Source organism: Haemorhous mexicanus, chromosome 1 (assembly GCF_027477595.1).
Source record: "Haemorhous mexicanus isolate bHaeMex1 chromosome 1, bHaeMex1.pri, whole genome shotgun sequence".
NCBI lineage: Eukaryota > Metazoa > Chordata > Aves > Passeriformes > Fringillidae > Haemorhous > Haemorhous mexicanus.
Window position 1 is genome coordinate 21899 of NC_082341.1, and position 8579 is coordinate 30477.

General features: G+C 45.7%; 1 long non-coding RNA gene across 1 annotated transcript; it reads right to left on the minus strand.

The window, feature by feature from the left end:
• Positions 1-228: 228 nt before the first annotated feature.
• On the minus strand, positions 229-3686 carry LOC132336763 (uncharacterized). The gene is made up of 4 exons (XR_009488948.1): positions 3069-3686; positions 2253-2373; positions 1299-1692; positions 229-745 (listed from the first exon to the last, which is right to left on the minus strand). It is a non-coding gene; the product is annotated as an uncharacterized LOC132336763 (long non-coding RNA).
• Between the last annotated feature and the right edge of the window lie 4893 nt (positions 3687-8579).

The following is an 8579-nucleotide window of genomic DNA, read 5'->3' on the forward strand; positions in this document are numbered from 1 at the left end:
TCTGAAACGTCCCATCTCATTCCCAAATTCCTTACAACTTTTGAGCTTCAATCCAAGCAAAAAGCAAAACTCATGCACGTGTGCGTCGGATGCTCCTGCCAGGTTCTCCATTGCACCCCACATCTTCTTACACGTTCAGTCTTCGTGCTGACCTGCCGGGATGAGTTTCAGAGAAGGATTGGCACATGTGAAGAGAGGATTTCCCTCCCTCCCTCCCTCCCTCCCCCCCCAGAGCCGGTTTCCTTAGCGCATTTCAATAAATTCCAAGCCTGCAATGATGCACACTCGTCTCAAGGCTCACAGCAAGCACGCAGGAGCTCAGGCTTACTTGCTTCCATGGCTCTGTGCCTGAGATAGCTGAGGAAATTTCCGATGACCCTCTGTTGCAATAAACTGGAATGCAAACTCGGCTCCATCTCAGAGCCTCAGTGGGAGGCAGGAGCACATCTGGCTGACCCACAAAAATCCTTTCTTGGGCGGCGGCACCGCGCTGGAAAGGGGAAACACGTGCTAGTGAACAGCAGCTCAGAAACCATTCTTGTCCAATGTTACCTGCTCTACTTGGCAGCTCACTAACACCAGTCTAATTTTATCACTGCAGGGAGAATTCTGTAGGAAAGTGTCTGATGAGCAGCGACAAGGGCTTCACTCCCTGCTACGCAGCCTGCAACACCCTTGAGAGAGCAGAGCAGCAAAATCACCAAACTCTTCTTCTCTTCTTGCCATGGGGCAGGGTAGAAGATCACTGTGGGAGGCACATAAAAAGAGGGGAAATGCTCTATAAATGCACAGACATTTGATTTCAGAAGCCCAGAGATAAGGATTTTCTCTAGGAAGCCAGACGTGACATGATATTTCTAAGATTTTCTTCTTCATTGAAGGAAATGTATGTGTATATATACACACTTACAAATGATTGCATGAGGTTTTTTTTTTTTTCTTTTGAAGCTCCAAGAATGATTTCCCATCTTGAGTCACTCAGGAAGAAATGGCCCCTGTGACTCAGGACAGAAGGGCTGCCTGCTCTTTTGATCATGACAGCTTTTGGATGTACCCGGGAAGCAGGAGCAACAGCCAGAGCTGAGGCTCAGCAGAGGCTGACCCCGGCCAGCCCCTTCCTCACTTCCCTGTGTCACAACCCTTCCAGGCAGAAGGACGCAAAGCAGGTTACGATTTCTCTCCTAGATATGTTTTTCAAAAATAATACTTCCAGGGGTGATCACAATGGGGGCACAGAAAAACACAAAGAATGAAAAGTACCGTGTTTGGTGTTTTATCAAACGGTGTGTCTTCCCTACCATGTCCGGAAGCTGGATCGATGCACCAAACTTTTCACTGCACCCTTGTCCTTGCTTCTGCGCCATCTTCACCAGCTGCTCTTGGGAAGTGCTTGTATTGCCTTGGAAAGGTGATCACCCTGCACGAAACTGGAGGCTGAGCTTTCGGCCTCTGGAGGAGGGAGCTGCGCCGTGGATCCCGTCCCGATGGCGCTGCAGACGCCAGCACCCGCGGGAGGACTGGGGGGACTCCGAGCTCCACCTCTCTCTGCCCAGGCCCTGGGGAAGATGGGGGAGCTATTCTCCAGAAGCATCGCCCCTGCAATCATCACCTCCATCAACATTCTGAGAGCGCTTTTGGTTTTAACAAAGAGCAACCCTGATTTGCCATTTGCAGATCACAATGGGAATGAACCTGGAAGACAAAACACAAGATCAATTCACAGCTGGACGTTCAAATCTTTTTCTCCAAAACCCAATCAACGTGCAGCTTCTCCCATAAGCTGAAGTACGGACCAAAGTCATAGAATCGTTCAGGTCAGAAAGGACCTTCAGGCAGCGAAGATGAGCATTTAGGTGTGGCATGAAGCTTGGGGAGCACTGAAGAAGCTGTAAAAGTCAACTGATATTCTTTGGAAATGAAAAACAAAATGAAGTAATTAACTAACAAGGAATCCTCTGCGGAAATGACACAAGGGACGGCCTGCAGGGGAGATGCCCGAAAGCCAAAGCTGCGCTTCAGTGGCATCTAAGGTGGGAATTTTGCAGAGTGCCTGTACACAAGTTTGTTTTCACTGGGATCAGTGAGCAGTGGCCACCGCAGAGCAGGAGGTGCTGTGGCTCAGAAGACCTGGCTGTGAAAAGTACAGGTTATTGTCCCCAAGCACATGCCAGCGGTCTGGAAAAGGGTGATGCGGCTTGACACTGCTGCTGTGCTTGCTAAAGGGGGGGAGCGGCTCAGTCCTCGTCACTCACCTGATGCTCCCAGTCGGGGCGCAGTCGAACGGCACCACTGGGCCGGGCTTCACCTCCCTGGCTATTTTCTGTGCAGGGAACTGCAATGCCATTGCAACTTTTCTGTCCTCGCACAATTCTTCTAGAAAAAAAAAACAATACGTTGAAGGGGAAACTGCCTTGTCACCGTCCCAAAATCCTTTATCGCTTGTGGTAACCCACGGCACACTCCCTGCCCGTGTTATCTTCACCTTAACTCTGTTTACAAGTGCCGTGAATAAACCCAAATCCAATTGAGAAAGCTCCTCTTTGCTCACATTTCAATACAAGGCTGGAACTATCACCTTGCAAAGAACTTTCCTCTACCGGTGCTAGATGCAAAAGAAAAAAAGCCAACCTAGGAATGCCTGCCACACCAGAGTACACAAAGCTGCTGCTGCTGCTTCCAATGGCTTAGGCTGAGGGCTTCTCTGTTCTTCTTTTGCCCTTCTAATGGGAAGGACTGGCTTTGACTGTCTTTGAACTAGCTACAGATACGAAAGATTTAGTAAACAAGTATTCTTTATCCCATTTCTCTTAAGAGTGTGTCCTGACAGATGTCTTCTTCCTCCGGAGGTTTAGACCCCTGTTTGATCTTTTTTTCTTTTCCCCCCGCTTTTTTCCCCCCCCTTTATTCCCTGAAGCATTTCACACCATGATGGGCAAAGGCCCAGCAGTAATTAGACTGAACACTGGACACGGAGACAAAAGAAATGGCTGGAAGTTACTCTTGTTCTCCAGGCTGGCACTGCCAGCTCCTGAGGGCTCAGTCAGGACAGTCAACATTTCTGAGAGTACCTGTACACAGGCGTGTGCAGACCTTGGGTCCTGCTGCGGCTCGCAGCTGCAGGCTCAGACACGCGCGCCGAGCTCCTGGATCCTCCACGACAGAGCCGCCCCTCCCTGCTGATCCCGTGCTGTGCCTGCGGAGCAGGGAGGGAAGGAGAGGCACGCAGGTTAGCACAGTGGCAGTGCACAAGCTGCCAGGCCTCACCCATCGGACCTGCACCAAAGAGGAAATCTTACTTTTCAAAACTCTCCATCGTGCCATACAAAACACTGAATCCTTCCCAATCTGGAAGGGACAGCCTGGCATGATGCCCCTCAGGTCACATCTTACATAAAGGGTTCTTCTTCTCCTGCACAATGCTCTATATTCTACTTTTACTTTTTATCTTTCTATAGATATAAAAATACCTACAGAAACTATCGATATTCACGAAGCGACCTTCAATCGTAACAGCCAGGCCTCCGCATGACTGCGCTTAACTCCTGCTTAGCTCAGGGCATCTCCCTGTTCCTCAGGCTCCAGAAACCACTGAAACTCCCCTGTTTTCCCCGGGGGGCTGCCTGCTGGCAGCTGCCCTCCTCTCTCCAACGCGGTCACCTGCCAGGCTGTAATATTGACATTGTTGCGACTATTGAGTCATTGGAGACTCATCCACGCTTAAATAAAATAAACCCCCTACTTTTAAGTACTAAATTCCCTACCAAAGCAAGCGTTTTACTGACGCGTACACGGGCATACCGGGCAGCTTATTTTCATTCGGAAAAATAAAATAAGCTTCCCCAGTACAAAACCCCCCTCCAGCAGCAGAGGACGCACCCTGAGTACCTCGGCGAAGAGAGGCCACCACGCCAGTGCCCGTCAGCGGCCCCCCAAAACCCGCCCGCCCGCCCGCGGCGCTGCCGAGCCCACAGCCCGCCAGCCCCGCACCGGAACCACCGCGGAAAGCCCCGACGGGCCGGCGCCGCCACGGGGGCGCCGTGCGGGCAGCGCAGCGAACGGACCGCGAGCCTCGACTGCGCCCCCCTTCGTGCCGCCATCTTGGGAAGGTCACCCGGCTCCCGGCCGAGCCTCTCCCGAGTCCCGGGACGGCGGCGGCTGCGGGTCCCCGGCAGAGAGAGGCGTCCGTGCCATTGCCTGTCGGCGCCCGCCCGCCACCCGCCCGCCAGCGGCGCCACTGACCCAGGGCCCCTGTGCCCGGCGCTGCATACCTCACGGAAAATCCCGCCGGGCCGGCGGGCAGGCAGTCTGGTATACAGACCGTGGTGCTCCTTTTTCCCGCCCTTTTGGCCGCCATCTTGGGAAGGTCAAGCGCGTCCCGGCCGAGCCGCCCCCCAGGGCGCGATCGCGCGCGGGCCTCGGCACGGACGCGTCCCGGCCGCTGCCCGTCCGGGGGGCGGGACCGCGCTCGGCTGCGGGCGGGGAAGGCGGGCAAAAAGCCGGCTGCCATCCCCCAAAAAATCCTCTGAAATAAACGCCGAAAACCTGCCTCTTACCCAACAGGAACGAAAGAAGCGCCCTTTCTTTAAAACCATATTTAAATCTATTTTAGATTTACATTTTTCATGTTTACATTCACATGCATCTTTATACCGGACATTGATGCGTTAGGTAATTTGTATAATATATTACATCTACTCCTATGGTTTGTATTTATTTATGTTTTGCGTTTTTATACATATCTGTCTATATCGATTGTATATTTCTTTATTTAGATTTATATTTATATAATACTTCTATTATTCAAAATAAAAACCCTGTCTCTAACAAAATAAATACAACCCCCCCCTTATTTTAAACGACATTGAAATATTTTTATTTCTACTTCCTATAATTATATTCACATATTATTCTTTCGTTTCTTTTGATGCATTATAATAGTGATTGCATATAAGATATATAAAATCCTAAAAAAGTATTTAAATTATTATTTCTATTATGTATCATATCTACTGCTACAACTGATTTTTTCTTATATTTTTAAATTTTATATATATCTGTATGTATTTATGATATATTTCTATCCTTAGATTTCCACCTTTATATTATTTGTATCTAAAATTTTTACAATCAAAACTCTGCCTATTGACAAAAAAAAACCCGCTTTACTATTTAGCAATATTTTTATATTTATAATTTTCATATTTATATTTATAATTTGTTATATAGTATACGATAACATATTGATGTACTCTACTTATATATATCCAATACACATTTCCTATAATATATTATCATAAGATATATACAGTATTACTTGTATTATGTATTGTATCGCTTTTTATTATTCTGTATTTATAATTATCTTATATTGTTATATATGTCTGCATATATTTGTCATCCATTTCTATATTTATATTTTGATTGGGGCTTTGTTTCTATTTATAATCCAGATCTTTAGATATCTATAAACATATGTAATACTCTGTATTAAAAATTATAATAGCTTATTGTAATATATAATGATTCATGTTACATGTTTCACTTTTATATATTCGGTCTATATTTAAATTTTAAGGGGTTTTATTCCCATTTTTATACATCTATTTGTTTTGTTTCATTATCGTTATAGTTATAATTTTACATTTAAAATCCAATTCCTAAATAATAGGACAAAACAAACAGCATCAAATTCCCACCAATATCCTCCAAAAGCATCCAGATACCTCCACCAGCCAACCGACGGCCAGCAAAAAGCCACACAACGCTCTTTGCCGTAACAATTCTCATCACATCAGAAAAATGCAATGAATATAAAAGAAAACCCAATAGAAACGCACACAGCAAATCACAAAAACTACGAGGAAAAATTCAAACCACCTTACTAAACTCCAAACAGTGCCAATGACCCTGAACTTTACTAAAAAAAAAAAAAAAAAAACAAAAGAAAAAAAAATTCTACCTCTACACTAAGTCAAAGAATAACCAATACTCTGTAAAAATAACTTTAAAAACCGAACTAATTAACGAAATAGAAAAAAATCTCAACCACTACAAAATAAGAAAATAACTACCCAAATAAAAAAACTACTTAAAAAGACCCACCCTATAAATACCCATGTTCCAAAAAAAAACCCCTGATAAACAACAACCAAATATATCAAAGGCCAAAAAAAAAAAAAAAAAAAAAAAGCACTACCAAAAAAAACCCAACCGAAAACTTAAATTTAAAAAAACTTAAATTTACAACAACAACAAAAAATTCCTAACTGAATCAACCCATAGTGCCTCAATCTATCAAAATAAAATGCCGCCTAGAAATGAACACAAAGCCTAAAGAGAAACGGAACCATAAACAATATCTCCCAAATGATCCGTCACAATAAAACGTACGCTACAATCGAACAAACCAAATAAATGAAAGCCCTGTAAGACGATAAACACAAACGCAATTATCAATATCTTTAAAACCCCGCTGCTATTAACTACCTGACGCTACCTCAAGCCCACCAGAACAAACGCTACACACTCACGCTACTAAAAGCCACCACAACAGAATTAAACGCCTAACCTCTACTTCACGCTACGACCCATAAAAACCATCGCACACCTTTAGAAAACATCGCACACCCCGGCAAAAAAAAAAAAAAAAAAAAAAAAAAAAAAAAAAAAAAATCCGACAACAAAACTCCATTCAAAACAAACCTTTATCGTCACCACCTGAACCGAGATCCACAGCATTCAGGAAAAACACCCTATCCCTTAGCATCCAGCAACTGCAACCTGCGAACGCTGCGAGAGCTGGAGGTGCCCGCAATTGTACCCCGAAACGGACGCCGCGGGCGGGGCTCACCTCGCTTCAACAAGGGCGAATAAACGTGTGTTCTCCCCTTCAGTTTCATCCCCTGTCATAACAGAAAATAAGGGGTTCTCCTCAAATGAAAGCCTTCAACTGATGGCAAAGAGGGATTTTGACCCCAATTCGAACACTCGAGAAGGAGGGACAACAGGGCTGCCCCCTCAATTTAAACCTTAGGATGATGAAAATGGGGTGGCTGCCTTCAAATCAAACTCACAATACGACCACGATATTTTTCCAATTGCCCTTAAAACAGAACGCAGGGATTCCCTGTCGCCCCTGTGATACCCCTAACAGCCTGGAAAAGGCAGGTTTTCCTTCAATCAACACCCTTAAAACCGCAAGTGAAGGGGGATCCCCCCCCGGTTCAAACACAGACAATAACAGAAGAGTAGCTGCTTCCCTCTCCTTAATTTCTTTTGTCCTCATAAGCTCCATTTTTGTTCCTGGGGAACCGGGGAGGGACTGGCAAGATGAAATTGAGAAGGGAAAGGACAAAAGTCCCCGCTCCGAGTCCACACGGGCTCACCTGTTCGGCTGCCGCTTCCCGGCACAAAGCTCTGTCTCTCGGCACCTCCTTTAAGCAACGCTCCGCGTATCCAAGCGCGCATCCTGGTGTTCCCCCAGAGCCCGGGAGAAGCTCTCACCGTCCTTCCACGAGACAGCCCCCGGAGCCCCGCTACTCAGCAGCAGCACCATGCAAAAGGGAGCTGAGGCAAACCCTCCCCCTAAAACAGACCCCGGCAGGAGCCGGCCCCTCCTCATCGTCACACTCACACCTGGGGCTGCTCCGAGCCCTCATCATCGTCACACTCACACCTGGCGCTGGTGCCACTCTCCAACAGCGCCTCTCGGTGACCAGCGCAGAGCCCGCTTCTCACAGACCCAGAGCAAACAGAAATCTGCTACGGGTGTTGGCTTTTCTCATTCCGTCTGGTTCCACAACTAAAACGCGTTCGTGCGCTGATGGCATTGAGAGAAAGCTTTCCAGGGGAGAGAACTGTCATTCAGGTAGCACACTTTGATACACCTTCAGAAATAGCAGAATCAGCGCCAACTCCTAAGACCCCTGCTGAGGAACCCAGCCCTCCTTGGGACACCCAATGCACCTCGAAAAAGGAGGGGAGAAGTTCTCGTGCTGAACTCGGCACGGTCCGTCTAAACTCGGTCCTATTCGGTTCTTCGGCTCCACTCGGCTATTTCCGTCCACACTCGGCTATTTTCGGTTCTTCGGCTCCACTCGGCTATTGCCGGCTAACCTCGGGGGGCTGCAGTACCGCGCTCTGCCCACCAGGCGGCTAAAAAGCAAAAAAAAGTCAACAAAGAACAACCCAAGCCTTTCTTTTAAACAATATTTAAATATATTTTATTTTCAAATTTTTCATGTTTATACCCAAATTTCGATTTAGAATGTATATTGATGCCTAATGTTGATTTCTATATTTATAATTTTCTATTGATATATACATTTATATTCTATATTTAATCGATTCCTATTACTTAGATTTATTAATATATTTTACATATTGATTATATATTTCTGGTTAAGATTTTATAATTCTGTAACAATCATATGATTTCAAATAAAACCCCTGCCTCTACCCAAAGAAAAGCCAAAAAGAACCCCTTTCTTTTAAACTTTATTTAATTTTTTTTTAAATTACATTTTTCATATTTATACTCCCATGTACAGTTTAAGTGTGTATTCCTGTATAGTGTCATT